Source organism: Hemiscyllium ocellatum, chromosome 29 (genome assembly GCF_020745735.1).
Source record: "Hemiscyllium ocellatum isolate sHemOce1 chromosome 29, sHemOce1.pat.X.cur, whole genome shotgun sequence".
NCBI lineage: Eukaryota > Metazoa > Chordata > Chondrichthyes > Orectolobiformes > Hemiscylliidae > Hemiscyllium > Hemiscyllium ocellatum.
In genome coordinates, this window is record NC_083429.1 from 55,586,905 (window position 1) to 55,602,848 (window position 15,944).

Below are 15,944 nucleotides of genomic sequence, written 5' to 3' on the forward strand. Positions count from 1 at the left end.
GTGTGACATGAACCCAAAGTCCCGGTTGAGGCCATCCCCATGTGGACCAAACTTGGCTATCGCTGCTGCCTGTCCCGAAGTCCACCTTGGTCACCCCAAGGTCCGAGGTTGAATGTCCTGGACCACGCGGAGGGAACACTCCTGTCTGGTGATTGTTGTGCGGTGCCCGTTCATCCGTTGCCGTAGCCTCTGCTCAGTCTCACCAATGTACCATGCCTCAGGGCATCTTTGCCTGCAGCGTATGAGATAGACAATGTTGGCTGAGTGCCTGCCATGTACAAGGTGGGAGGTGTCCCCACGTGAAATGGTGGTATCCATGTCGACACTCTACCATGTCTTGCAGCGTCTGCCGTGACAAAGCTGTGTGGTGTTGTGCTGAAAGCCGGGCAGTTTGCTATGAACAATGATCTGTTTGAGGTTTTGTGGTTGTTTAAAGGCGAGCAGTGGAGGTGTGGACAAGGTCTTGGCAAGGTGCTCATCCTCATTGATAATGTGTTGCAGGCCGTGAAGAACATGGCGTAGTTTGCCAGCACTTGGGAAGTACTGGACAACGAAGGGTACCCTGTCAGTTTCAGCACGTGTCTATCTCCTGAGGAGGTCATTATGGTTCCTCGCTGTGGCACATTAGAACTGGCGGTCGATGAGTTGAGCATCGTAACCCGTTCTTATGAGGGCATCCCTGAGCACTTCCAGGTGCCCGTTACATTCTGTCTCATTCTTGAACACGTGCATTTCCATCGAGGATGGACACCTCAGCCCTCACTCGACCACAAACCCAGACAACCTCACAATGCTACACTTCCCCAGCTTCCATCCAAAACATATTAAAACAGCCATCCCCTACAGACAACCCTGCACACGCACAGGATCTGTTCAGATGAGGAGGAACATGATGGGCACCTGGAAGTACTCAAGGATGTCCTCATAAGAACAGGGTACCATGCTCAACTCATCGATCACCAGGTCTGATGTGCCACAGTGAGAAACCATAATGACCTCCTCAGGAGACAGAAATGAGCCGCAACTGAGCACAGGCTGATTGCCAAGTTGAGTACCCTTGGGGATGGCCTCAACTGGGACCTTGGGCTCATGTCACATTACAGGAGACATACACACGCACACTCACAGACAGAAGCACACACACACACACTACATTTCCACACACTCACACAGACCCTCTCTCATACGCTCACACATACATTCCCACACACTCACGTACCCTCCACAGACTTATACCCCTTTACACTCACACACACACACACACACACACACACACACACACACACACACACACACACACACACACACACACACACACACACACACTATCTCACACACTCATAACCCCCCCCAAACACACACATACACACACACACTCATAACCCTCCCAAACACACAAACATACACACACACACTCATAACCCCCCCCAAATACACACACATATACACACACTCATAACCCCACCAAACACACACACACTCATAACTCCCCCCAAACACACACACTGTCTCACACACTCATAACCCCCCCCAAACACACACACTGTCTCTCACACACTCATAACCCCCCACCCCAAACACACACACACACTCATGTAGGTTTGTAGGGTGAATTTGTACCAGCAGAATTACATTTTATTTTGCTCAAAAACTGCATGAATCCATGTAAGATTCTGTAAATCCGTTTTTTAGATTAGAATCAGTCTGAACATTGGGGCACAGACAGCCTCACACAGGGCACCTCACACCTTCAATGCATTTTCTGGGCCAACATGGCACCAATTGTTAAAGTTCACTCGAGAATGTAACAACTTTAAAAATGTTCAGCAATTTACATCCGAAAGAATTGAAACTAACGCGTTAATTCGAAAAGTTAAGAGACTTAACAAACAATCCAGGCCTTTTTCGATATATAATTTCAATTACATTACACTGTAAACTTTTGCTATAAATTCTGTGTCTTATGATCTTATACTCCACAACTACCTGATGAAGGAGCAGTGCTATGAAATCTAGTGCTTCCAAATAAACCTGTTGGACTATAACCTGGTGTTGAGTGATTTTTAACAATGTTCAGGAAGTTTTACTTTCAATTTGTAAAAGTCAAGGGAGCTTTACGCTGGATCTAACCCTGTGCTGTCCCGTCCTGAGTGTGTTTGATGGGGAACAGTGTAGAGAGAGCTTTACTCCGCACCTAACCTAGAGCTAATGCTTCCAAATAAACCTATTGGACTATAACCTGGTGCTGTGCGAGTTTTAACTTTGTACGCCCCAGTCCAATACCGGCATCTCCAAATCATAACCCCACACTGTATGTGTCGTACAGGTTTGGTAGGATAGTTAAATGACAGCTTATTGATTCCAGCATTAACATCTTGTTATTTAACGACACACTTTGGGAGTTCAGTTTAACACAATAAAGACCATCACTTCTCCAGGGATCTGCAGACGATACCCAGAACATTGACAAACCTCACAGAGTCCCAATGAAGAGAGGGAAAACTGCAGTCAACTGTCACAGAATAGCCAAAAAAAACAAATCAACGAGTTTGTTAGAAACAAATTAGTAATGTTAATAAATAATTACAAGCTGCAATTTTAAAAACTTATCCAAATTTAGTTTCAGTCATAAACAATTACAAAATGAAATATATAAGTCCTTTGGTAGTATGACCAGCCCCATGATAAAGAATACAGTAAGCAAATTAAATAGACATCTGTTACTGAGTTAATGCTTATCACACCACAGTCTAAACAGGAGAGAAAATTAACAACACCTAAATGAAACAAAAACTAAAACTTCAATATAAGTTGTTCTTGCCGTGATTCCAGTGCATAAACAAAGACTTTCTCATCAACAGTTTGCAATTCCACAACACGAGGCATATATTGCATTTTTTATAAACTCACCAACTCCAAACTATTCTAAATTCATGCCTGTCGAGAGACCACTTGCTGTATAATACAAGACGATACAGAAAGCTTTCACCATCTTCGACTCTCTATGTTCATTTCTGCATTTTCAGCAGAAATGTTATATTCCTCAGTGAAGTATTCCCTGTCCCTGACCAGTACAGATCTGCTCCCAGAGCTTTAGCGACAGGAATCAAATCCTTGGCACTCGAACCACAAACTCAATCTACAACAGCGTTATCACCCAAAGCTCAGCACTGTCCTTCCTCCAACCTCCAATGGTTCACACTTTCAGCTCTCCCGGCCTCTGATGTTGATTGAGAATGCTGGGTTACATATTCCCATCTAGCAAGATTGGGAAAGCATTACCATGGGCTGGCTATCTTTGCACAGAATGGAATGTGAATCTAAAATTATCCTCTTTCTTCATTTCCTGATAAGGACGGCAATGACAGACACAGCCAGCTGGTAAAGCAGTAAGCCTGAGTACATTCCACTGGCAACAGCTGGGCCCTTGGAGCTGGATTCTCAATCCAGGATTCAGAACATGACCCCTCAATCATTTCTGGGACCCGACCCCATACCACATCAGTGATGCAATGCAATATTAAAAGCAGAGAAACAAACTGCATCTGAAGCAATTTTGGAGTCAGAGTGGAAAAGTGTGGCACTGGAAAAGCATAGCCGGTCAGGCAGCATCCCAGGAGCAGGAGAGTCGACATTTTGGGCATAGGCCCTTCATCAGGAATGCAGACTTTGGAGTCAGTCAGTGGTGCTGAACACTACTTGGAGATGGCATTTTACAAAGGCAGGTAGCAGACTTGATTGGGTTAGGAATGGAAGAGACAGGAGAATAAAATCCAGCATTTTGCCAGTCCAAGCAAGTCCCCAAACATTCATTTGTTCGGTACATAATCTGCTCTGATCAAACTTTGTGTCACTGCCTGAATACTTCACTTTGATGATTTTTCAAATGAGCAGCAGCAATAAAAAGCATCTCCTTTCTGTGCTCCCAACATGTGTCCACTAATATCTTCATGACCATTCACCCTTCTCATCCCTACCCTCTCCTGCCTGGTAATCGCTTCAACAAGCTTAACAGGTTAACTGGAAAATGAAAGGAGCTGGCTTTCTGCAGCTCCTTTTAAACACTCCAGGAATTTTGGAAGTCCTGACACACCACCCAGGACCACTACTTCCACAGTGCACCCACACGATATCCTTACTCCCGCGGGGTCCCAAGGACTGGATTTTCTTTGTCTGAAGAAACAAGTCAAACGTCTCAAAGTGGTGTACAGTTTGATAAGGAAAGCCCAAGCAACTTAGTTCAACATCGGGCCCTCTCACAGAGGAATAAACATACAAACCAGAGAAAACTGATTCCCAAAGATTCACAAGCCTGAGAAAAATTATTTTTCCTCATGTCTGTTTTAGAAGACACTTATTATTAAATTATGTTGCCTTATTGTAAACAAAAAAACCCCACAGAACTGTGTATGTTGAAAATCTGAAACAAAAACAGAAATTACTGGAGAAACTTGGCAGATCTGGAAGCATCTGTGGATGGAAAACAGAGTTAACATTTTGGGTCCAGTGACCTTCCTTCAGAACTCTCCACAGATGTTGCCAGACCTGCTGAGTTTCACCAGCAACTTCTATTTGTGTGTGCCATCTCTCCCATAAGATGAAACATTATTTATGCATCTACTTGTCAAGATCTTGTATATCTCGATAAGATCATCTCCCATTTTTCAAAATGCCAATGGGTATCAGCTCAGCTAGCCCAACCTTTCCATGTTGAATAGCTTTCATCGAACCCCCAATCTCAGGTTTCAGTCAATGGAACCTTCTGTGAACCTGCCTCTAATGCAATCACATCATTTCTTACATAAGGAGACCAAAACTGTACACAGTACTCCAGATGTGATCTCACCAACATGCCGTACAACTGTAGTAAAAGCCTCTTTTATATTCCAATCCCCTTACAGTAAGCATCAATATCCTCTACAGTCACCCAATTTGGTCTTATAGTGGGAGAATGAGATTGAGAAACTTATCAGCCATGTCTGAATAACGGAGCAGACTCAATGGGCTGAATGGCCTTACTTTCTGTATCTGTATACTACATTTATGTGATTCATGTCCCAGGACATCCAGATCGCTCTGTACCTCAGAATTCTGTAATCTCCCTCCATTTACATAATGTGCTACTTTTCTATTCTTCCCAGAAAAGTAGACAATTTGACAGTTTCCCACATTATAATCCATCCAACAAATCTTTGCCCATTCACTTAACCCACACCATGGAACCCACACCATGTCTTCTTTAAAACTCTAAACCAGAGTCTGCAATTGTAATACTAAGTCACTAGCTCCCAATACACAGTCACTATTTGTTCAATTTTGGATAAGACAATTAAGTGTTCAAATATGCTGCCCAGAAATATTTAAATTGTGAACCAAGCAGAAGGTTTTTTTTTGAAAAAGTCAGTTTTTTCCTTTCTTTGTCTCCTCATACAGATGATTCAATATCAATTGAAATCATTTTCACTAAGAATGAAATCACCCTTAGAGCTGAATTCATGGCCCATTTCCAAACCACATTCTGCATTTGGCTGAAAACACAAGCATCTCATCGAATCACAGAATCCTTACAGTGCAGACAGAGGCCGGTCTGACCCAGCCCCTCCTACACCATCCCTGTAACCCTGTATTTCCCATGGCCAGTCCACCAAACCCGCACATCTTTGGACTGTGGAAGGAATCTGGAGCACCCGGAGGAAACCCACGCAGACACAACAGAATGTGTAAACTCCACACAGTCAGTCGCCCAAAGCTGGAATCAAACCCAGGTCCCTCGCGCTGAGGCACCATGGTACTAACCTCTGAGCTATTTTGCCTCCCAATCCTCAAAGCAACACAGCATCTTGCATTTGTACAAAATTAGGAGGCAGGAGGAATCTAGTCATAGTCTGAAAATGTCTGACCTCATGTTGGAAGCTAAGAACGCTCAGGCCTGGTTTGTCTGTGGATGAGAAACTGATGAAGAATACTAGGAAAGGAGGCCATTCAGCCCCTCACATCTGTTCAAACATTCAATTACTTCACAGCTCATCTGTCCCTTAACTGCACTGTCTATTTTGGCTCCATGTTCCTTAATACTGTTATGTACCCAACAAAAATCCCTCAAACTCAGTTTTTAAATGATCAAAGTCCTGCCTCAACAGCTTTTTGGGACAGAGTTCCAGGTTTTCCAATCTCCACCTCTAAATGACTCGCCTCTAAATTTAAGATTCCAATCGCCACTCCTTACCAGGAAACAATTTCTCTCGGAAACAAATATAAATCCAAAGAACTGCAGTTGCTGGAAATCAGAAACAAAAACAGACTGAGGAAGAGATACTGTAACCAAAACTTTGAGTCTACTTCAGAGCTCCGCACAGATGCTGCCAGACTCAGAGTTTCTGATAACAATTTCTCTCTGTCCACGGACCCTATTACCTAAATCCTCGGTGTGAACGATGTGTTTCAGCATGTTCTCACATCAGTAAGTCTCCGAGTGACAGTCAGGAAGTGATCGGTGTTGCAGAGAGGGGTCAGCCCGACCCACGCCATTAACTGAGCAGCTGGGAGTCAGTCCCTGGCAGGAGTGAACACAGTGTGTGCTGGGGGACCCAACCACAGGCCCCCTGACACTGTCCCGACTGTTCCCAGTCTCCGCTTCCCGGGAAAAGCGCGCATTGCAACACAGCCTCGGGATCAGAAAGATTCCAGGAACTGGATCCTGGCTTGGAGAGAGAGAGAGAGAAACTCCCAACCTGAAATCCTCAGGAATTGGGACCGTCATTGTTTTCAGGAGGAGCCCTCTCAGTTTGAAATTAGAAACCGAAGAGGTATTGTCGGTTCAGGGTCATTTTGTGATCCCTCTCCTGCTGAGTGCTGGCAACATTACCTTTCATTGCAAAAAAATACTTTTTACATTTTTTTTAGATTACTTACAGTGTGGAAACAGGCCCTTTGGCCCAACAAGTCCACATCGACCCTCCGAAGCGCAACCCACCCATACCCCTATGTTTACCCCTTACCTAACACTACGGGCAATTTAGCATGGCCAATTCACCTGACCCGCACATCTTTGGACTGTGGGAGGAAACCGGAGCACCTGGAGGAAACTCACGCAGACACGGGGAGAATGTGCAAACTCCACACAGTCAGTCGCCTGAGTCGGGAACTGAACCCGGGTCTCAGGCGCTGTGAGGCAGCAGTGCTAACCACTGTGCCACTGTGCCGCCCACCATGCAGAGGGTGGTACGTGTATTTAAACAAGCTGTGCACATAAAGGGGTCGCAGGTAGACAGGATAGAGAAGGCGGCGTTTGGTATGCCTGCCTTTAGTTGGGAGGTCATGTTACAGCTGGACAGGACATTGGTCAGACCACTTTTGGAATACAGCACTGTGTACAGTTCTGGTCTCCTTCCTACCAGAAAGATGTTGTGAAATTTGAAAGGGTTCAGAAAAGGTTTACAAGGATGTTGCCAGGGTTGGAGGGTTTGAGCTACAGGGAGAGGCTGAACAGGCTGGGGCTCTTTTCCCTGGAGCATCGGAGGCTGAGGGGTGACCTTATAGAGGTTTACAAAATTATGAGGGGCATGGATAGGGTAAATAGGCAAAGTCTTTTCCCTGGGGTGGGGGAGTCCAGAACTAGAGGGCATAGGTTTAGGGTGAGAGGGGAAAGATATAAAAGAGACCTAAGGGGCAACTTTTTCATGCAGAGGGTGGTACGTGTATGGAATGAGCTGCCAGAGGATGTGGTGGAGGCTGGTACAATTGCAACATTTAAGAGGCATCTGGATGGGTATGTGAATAGGAAGGGTTTGGAGGGATATGGGCCGGGTGCTGGCAAATGGAGATAGATTAATTTAGGATATCTGGCCAACATGGACGAGTTGGACTGAAGAGTTTGTTTCCATGTTGTACAGCTCTATGACTCTGTGATAAGAAAGGGGACTAAATTCTTTCACGGTGGTAGTGGGGGTGGTGGCAGAGGAGGGGGGTTGGCGTGGGAGGGGGGTGGGGAAGAGGGGGGGGAAGAAGAGAGAGAGAGCACATGGAGGGGAAGGGGAGAGGGGAAGGGGGCAGGGGAGAGGAGGGAGGGGGGCGGGGGAGAGGGAGTGGGGAGACAAAGAGGGGAGTGAAGAGCTTGTCCACTCCTGTCTTCCATTGTTTTTCTGCTTTTTACTTTAACTCTTTTTCTTCGTTTGCTCTTCTTTAAGCCCAGAGATGGCAGGTGAAGGAGGGGGCGGGGTTCCGGCAGTAATACCAGGATGAGCCCGGACACAGCTCCACCCCGGGCTGAGGTCTCCAGTGAGCAAGGAACAAATGCCGGGGTGACTCCCCCCATGCCAGCTGGGCCAAGCCCTCAGGTCGCAGCTGGGTCTGGATGCCTGAAGGACAGGAAAGACAATCCCAACCCAACCGTGTCATCATCATTCCTTAATCAGCTTTCCCCAGTGCAGGAGCCATTAACTGAACCTTGGTGAACTTTATCTTAATTTGCTTTTTATTATTATGTATGACCTCTCTCACTAATATAGGGACAATTTATCAAGCTTTTTCATTATTTTTCAAGTAAAGGTACTTGTGAGAATAAATGTTTATTTTATTCTAAAGGAGTTCTGTATAGTCTTTACATCTCAAGAAAAAACAAACATTGGAATTTGACATTCCCTGCAGTTGCAAACACAAAAGGCATTTCCTATTCATGCAGATACTGGTTACATTCATTTGAGACAGAGAGAAGATCTGATACCTGAACTGACCCTTGTTGTACTTCGACAAAGTATTGTTTTACCGAAGAACACTGTGTAAGAACTTAGAACATAGAAAAGTTCAGCACAGAACAGGCCCTTTGGCCCACGATGTTGTGCCGAGGTTTAATCCTAATGTAAAATATCGTAACAACCTACGCATCCCTCAACTCACTACTAACCATGTGCATGTCCAGCAGTCGCTTAAATGGCCCCAAGGACTCTGCTTCCACCACCACATGCATTCCATGCATTTACAACTCTCTGCATAAAGAACTTACCTCTGACGTCTCCTTTATACCTTCCTCCTAATATCTTCAAACTATGACCCCTTGTACCATCCAATCCTGCCATGGGGAAAAGTCTCTGGCTATTGACTCGATCTTTGGGCGGCACGGTGGCACAGTGGTTAGCACTGCTGCCTCACAGCGCCTGTCGACCCGGGTTCAATTCCCGACTCAGGCGACTGACTGTGTGGAGTTTGCACGTTTTCCCCGTGTCTGCGTGGGTTTCCTCCGGGTGCTCCGGTTTCCTCCCACAGTCCAAAGATGTGCGGGTCAGGTGAATTGGCCAAGCTAAATTGCCCGTAGTGTTAGGTAAGGGATAAATGTAGGGGTATGGGTGGGTTGCGCTTCGGCGGGTCGGTGTGGACTTGTTGGGCCGAAGGGCCTGTTTCCACACTGTAAGTCTAATCTAATCTAATCTATTCCTCTCATTATCTTGTACACCTCAACCAGGTCTCCTCTCTTCCTCCTTCTCTCCAGAGAGAAATGTCCGAGCTTATTGACCCTTTCTTCATAAGGCAAGCCCTCCAGTCCAGGCAGGATCCTGATAAACCTTCTTTGCACCCTCTCCAAAGCCTCTGTATCTTTCCTATGGTAGGGCAACCAGAACTGGACACAATATTCCAAGTGTGGTCTCACCAGGGTATCGTGAGCTGTAGCAAAATCTCACGGCTCTTAAACTCAATTCCCCTGTTAATGAAAGCCAAAACACCACATGCTTTCTTAACAACCCTATCCACTTGGGTGGCAACTTTAAGGGATCTATGTACTTGCACACCCAGCTCCCTCTGTTCCTCCACACTGCCAAGAATCCTGTCTTTAATCCTATATTCAGCATTTGAGTTCGACCTTCCAAAGTGCTTCACTTCGCATTTATCCAGGTTAGACTCCATCTGCCATTTCTCAGCCCAGCTCCGCATCCTGGCTATGTCGCCCTGCAGCCTGCAGTAGCCCTCTATACTATCAATGACATCCCCAACCTTTGTGTCATCAGCAACTTTACTAACCCGCCCCTCAACCTCTTCATTCAAGTCATTTATAAAAACTACAAAGAGCAGAGGCCCAACAAGAGCCCTGCGGGACCCCACTCAACACTGTCCTCCAGGCAGAATGCTTCCCATCTACAACCACTCTCTGCCTTCTGTCAGCCAGCCAATTCTGAAGCCAGATAGCCTAATCTCCCTGTATCCCATACTTCCTGACTTTATGAATGAGCCTACTGTGGGGATCCGTAGGTGAGGTGAACTGGCCATGCTAAATTGCCCATAGTATTAGGTGAAGGGGTAAATGTAGGGGAATGGGTCTGGCTGGGTTGCTCTTCGGAAGGTCAGTGTGGACATGTTGGGCCGAAGGGCCTGTTTCCACAATGTAAGCAATCTAATCTAATCTAATCAAATGCCTTGCTGAAGTCCATATACACCACATCCACTGCTCAACCATCATCGAACTGTCTTGACACCTCCTTAAAGGACTCAATAAGATTTGTGAAGCATGACCTGCCCCTCACAAAGCCATGCTGACTGCTTTTAATCACACTATGCTTTGCCAAATAGTCATACATCCTATCCCTCAGAATTCTGTCCAAAATGTTGCTGACCACAGATGTGAGACTGACTGGTCTGTAATTGCCAGGGATTTCCCTATTACCCTTCTTCAAAAGAGGAACAACATTCGCCTCCTTCCAATCCTCCGGTACGTCTCCTGTGGAGAGTGAGGAGGCAAAGATCCTCGCCAGCGGCTTAGCAACCTCCTTTCTCGCTTCCCGGAGCAGCCTTGGATAACTCTAGTCTGGCCCTGGGGACTTATCAATCTTAATGTTTGCCAAAATTTCTAGCACATCAACTTCATCAATCTTGATCTGGTCAAGACTGTATCCCAGCTCCTCACTCCACACACAAGTTCCCTCTGCTATCCCTGACTGGCCCTACCTTCCCTCTGATCATTCTCTTATTCCTCACGTATGAGTAAAATGCCTTTGGGTTCTCCCTAATCCTTCTTGCCAAGCCTTTTTCATGCCCTCTCCTGGCTCTCCTCAGTCCAATTCTGAGCTCCTTTCTAGCATGCCTGTAATCCTCTAAAACTGTGCTAGATTCTTGCTTCCTCCACCTTATGTAAGCTGCTTTCTTCCTTTTGAAGAGAAGTTCTTCTGTTCTCGTCATCCAAGGTTCCTTAATCTTACCCTTTCTTACCTGTCTCAGAGGAACAAATTCATGCATCACTCGCAACAACTGCTCCTTAAATAGTCTCCACGTGTCTGCTTTGCCCTTTCTGTGGAACAATTACTCCCGGTCTGTAATTCCCAACTTCTGTCTGATAGCATCATAATTGTCTTTTCCCCAATTAAATATCTTCCCTCGGTAACTGCATCTTCCCATCTCCAAGGCGATGGTAAATGTGAGGCAGTTGTGATCACTGTCAATAAGGTGTTCTCCCACTGTGAGATCTGACACCTGTCCTGGCTCATTGCCAAGCACCAAATCCAAAATGGCCTCTCCCCTCGTTGGTCTGTCTACGTACTGAGTAAGGAAACCCTCCTGAACACACCTGACAAAAACGGCTCCATCCAAACCATCTGCACTAAGGAGGTTCCAGTCGATATTGGGAAAGTTGAAATCATCCATAACAACAACCCTGCTACATCTGCATTTTTCCAGAATCTGCCCCCCTATGAGATCTTCAATCTCTCTACTGCTATTAGGGGGTCTGTAGAAAACCCCCAAAGCAGTGGCTGTTACCTTGCTGTTCCTAACTTCCACCTATACTGACTCTGATATTCTGGGAGTTGATAGAGTTCAGGGTGATGGTGGTACACTTGTTAGAGCGTAGGGATGGGTCCAAGACCCTGCTCTGGAATCACCACTTTCTCCAAGATTAATAATGACAGGACAGAGAGTTGGATACATGAAACAGAAATCTGCCTAAAGAGGTTCTGATGCTGCGAAACAATTGGAGCTTGAGTGTGGGAGATATTTGTTGAAAGATTGATGTACAGTGCAAAATAGATGCTGCCTAACAGGTCTTTAGGGGCTATTTAAGGTTTTTTTTAATCAATGAGTGTTTACTAGATTCACTCCTGGGATGGAAGGTTTAACTTGTGTAGAGAGTTCTAGAATGGGATTGTATTCCTTAGATTTTAGGAGAATAAAGGATGATCTCATTGAAACATACTTAGTGAGTTTGAGGAAGTAGATGCCGGGAGGTGGATTTCCCTGGCTGCACAGTTTGGAGTTTTTTATTCAAGGGTAATCTTCTCAAATGTTATACCACACCAAGTTGTTGATACTTTGACATTGACTATATTTAAGATGATCATTCTGAACTTTAACAAAATCAAGGATTGGGAAGTCAGATTGGAAGGGGGAATCGAGGTTGCTGATTGGTCACAATCCTGTTGATTGACAGAGCAGATTTGAGGGGCAGAATGGTCCACACCAACTCCCAAATTGTATGATCCACTGAAGGGCTTTAAAGGATCTGGAGCAAATGTGAGTTCCAGAGCAGCCGTCATCTGAGGAACCTCATGCTGCCTCCACTTATTTATTGTTGTTCACTAGAGGGAGGGGTGGGGGGGTGGGAGGGAGGAGGGGTAGGAGTGGTGAGGGGTTACGAATGATGGGGGGGGTGGGAGGAGGGGTAGGAGTGGTGAGGGGTTATGAATGATGCGGGGGGTGGGAGGAGGGGTAGGAGTGGTGAGGGGTTACGAATGATGGGGGGGTGGGAGGAGGGGTAGGAGTGGTGAGGGGTTATGAATAGTGAGGGGGGTGGGAGGAGGGGTAGGAGTGGTGAGGGGTTATGAATGGTGTGGTGGGGGGGTGGGAGGAGGGTAGGAGTGGTGAGGGGTTATGAATGGTGTGGTGGGGGGGTGGCCGAGGTTAAAATAAAGGGTGGCCGATTCCAGCAGAGGCTGGTAGATGACGCACTGTTTCAAGAGAAGAGGCCTTCCTCATGTATTTATCAATATTAATCCCACAACCAATTTCACATAATTTAAACATTGTCAAAATGATTGCTGTTCCTGACTACAATTCAGAAAGAATTAATCAGTTGCAAAGTGCTTTGGGATGTATTGAGAGGGTGAAGAATGTAACGTAGATGCAAGTCTGGCTCCTACCAATGAGTGCAGCAGCTCGGGACAGGTTTACCTGCTCTGGTTGTTTCCAGTTGTCACAGCATCTGAATTTTCCTTCTGCAGGGAGTCCTGTTTACTCCACATCTGGTCTCAGGTGAAGAAACTAAAGTGCCAGGGATCTAAAAATGGAAAATGGAAAGATTAAAGGCGTGCTCTGCCCAAACACAGAACCCTCACTGTGAGCACCTCCTGAACATACCCCCAGCGCATTTCAGCCAATCTGTATCTTGTGGGCAAGAAGAGGGTGTTTTCAGAATGAGATTCCATAAGATCATAAAACATAGGGGCTGAGGTAGGCCATTTGGCCCAATGAGTCTGCTCCCACTCAACCTCAATCCCTCCAAACCCAGGATCAACCGAGTGAACCTTCTCAGAATGGTCTGTAATACCGGTGTATCCTTCCTTAGTCCAGGAGACCAAACCATCACAGTATTCCAGCTGTGGTCTAAATGGTATTGTTTTAGCAAGATTTCCCTATATTTATATAAAACAAAGAATTGCAGGTGCTATAAATCTGAAATAAAAACAGAAACTCAGCAGGTCTGGCAGCATCTGGTGAGAGAAAGCAAAGTTAATGCTTTGAGTCCAGTGCCACTCCTATTAGTAGCTGGGAAATATGGTACATACACTGAAGACAGGATGGGGTGAAAGGAATGGATAATGGTGAGCCAGGGAGAAAAAAAAGCTTCTAATGGGGAGCCATTAGTGGTTGGCTGTGCACAGCCTTTGGGCCAGGAGTGTGGGGATGGGGAAAGGCCACAGAAGATGTTCAGGTTCTAAATTTATTGAACTCAATATCGAGTCCTGGTTCTGGAGGGACCCAAGTGGAAAATGAGGCATTTTCTTCACTGGAGCACAGCAGCAAGCCTGGGACAGAGATGTTGGCCAGGGAACAGGGTGGGGCTGTTAAAGTGGCAGGTAATGGGAAGCTCAGGGCAGAAGGTAGATGTTCCACAAAGTATTCGCTAAGTCTGTATTTCATCTCCTCAGTGTAGAGAAGACCACGCTGTGAGCAGCAAACACAATAGACTTGATTGATTGAAGTTCAGGTAAAGCACTGCTTTAGCTGTAAGGTGTGTCTGAGGCTTGGGATAGTGAGGAGGGAGGAAGTGAATGGGCAGGCATTACACGGGAAGGGGCTGTGGGAAGATATTGGGAGGGGAGGAGGAATGGACCAAGGTGCCCCACAGGGAACCATTACTGCAAAATGTTGACATGGGAGGGAAGGGGAATGTGTATTTGGTGGTGGTATCCTACTGGAGGTGGCAGAAGTGATGGCTAATGGTCTTCTGGAACAAATGCTAATGAGCGGTAAGTGAGGACAAGGAGGCTGCCTATCGCTATTATTGGAGGGAAGAGAAGGGGTGATAGCCAAAGGCAGGAAATAGGTCAGACATGGCTAATGCCCCATCAACCACGGTGATGGGGAATCCTCAGTTAAGGAAAAGGATGGGCATTTCAGAGGCTCCCCTTAGAAGGTGACATCATCAGAACAGATAAAACAGAGAGAGAGGAACTGCGTCCCGTCCTGTCTGGTCCCATCTCAACAAAACTATTCCCATCAGCCTTTTTTTTCTTGCCCGTCGTTTTGAAAAATCACTTACCCTTAAGTATTTAGTTTCCAGCTCTGATCTCCTCACCATTTTTCCATAATGTCTATAAGATCATACCCATTAACCTCTATTTGTGCCATTAATTCATTTATTTTGTTCCAAATATGTTTACATAAACAGCCAATAATTTTGTCTTTTTACCCATTTTGCCCCTTTGGGTCTATTTACTAATAAAGATAAAATTCTGCAGATGCTGGAAATCTGAAACAAACACAGAAACTCAGCAAGACTGGAAGCATATGTGGAGAGAAAGCAGGGTTAACATTTCCAGCAAAATCCATGTTTGTCCCTGTTTGCTGATTTTCTATGAGTGTACACTTTATCTAAATACCTCCCCCCAACTTGAAATGTGCCATATCCTTTGCCTTGTAAGTCTATGTCAACCGGAACTAACAAAAACCCTCCTCTAGTTAGGTTCAAACCCTCTCTACAGATCCTAGTTATTCAATCTGCCCTGACACTGGTCCTAGCACGATTCAAGTGAAGCCCATTCCAGCAAAACAGTTCCCTTCTACCCCAGTCCTAGTGCTAATGTCCTGCAAACTGAAACCCATTTCACACCAAACTCTGTGCCACACATTTAACTCAACTTCATTTACCCTTTCAAGATTAGAGTGGTGCTGGAAAAGCACAGCAAGTCAGGCAGCATCTGAGGAGCAGGAAAATCAACGTGTCGGGCAAAAGCCCTTCATCAGGTGCTGCCTGACCTGCTGTGCTTTTCCAGCACCACTCTAATCTTGACTCTGATCTCCAGCATCTGCAGTCTTCACTTCCACCTTATTTACCCTTTGCCTGTTTGCCTGTGAATCAGGTAGTAATCCCAATATATCTATAGGTAGTGTTCAAATTTACAAGAATATCTTTTCAAAACTTACATTTTTATATAAATATAGATTAGCCTTTACAATAAAAATGAGATTGGAGGAGGAAAAGTGGGGACAAATGAAAGGTGAGAATTGTAATCTTTGTGTTTTGTGTAATGACCTTACCCCTCAATGAGAAAACAGGTTAGAAATACAGCTCAAGGTTATACAGAAAAGTGAGTTACAGGTATAAACAAAATCTATTTTACAGGATTTGCACATCAAATACAAACTTCACAAGGCTGCAAGGTAGGGCTGAGACAGAGGGTTTAATGCTGTTAGATGGTTATCAGCAACAAATAAAAGACAAATCAATTCTCAATCTCTAAACTGAA

At 45.5% G+C, this 15,944-nt stretch overlaps 1 protein-coding gene across 1 annotated transcript in view; it reads right to left on the reverse strand.

The window, feature by feature from the left end:
- Positions 1-3,185, reverse strand: part of LOC132829551 (ubiquitin carboxyl-terminal hydrolase 2-like) — a 95,864-nt gene extending 92,679 nt beyond the window's left edge. Inside the window, exon 1 of the mRNA XM_060846792.1 lies at positions 2,911-3,185. The gene's annotated coding sequence lies outside the window, so the exon portion shown is untranslated. The remainder of the gene's footprint in view (positions 1-2,910) is intronic.
- Positions 3,186-15,944: the final 12,759 nt, after the last annotated feature.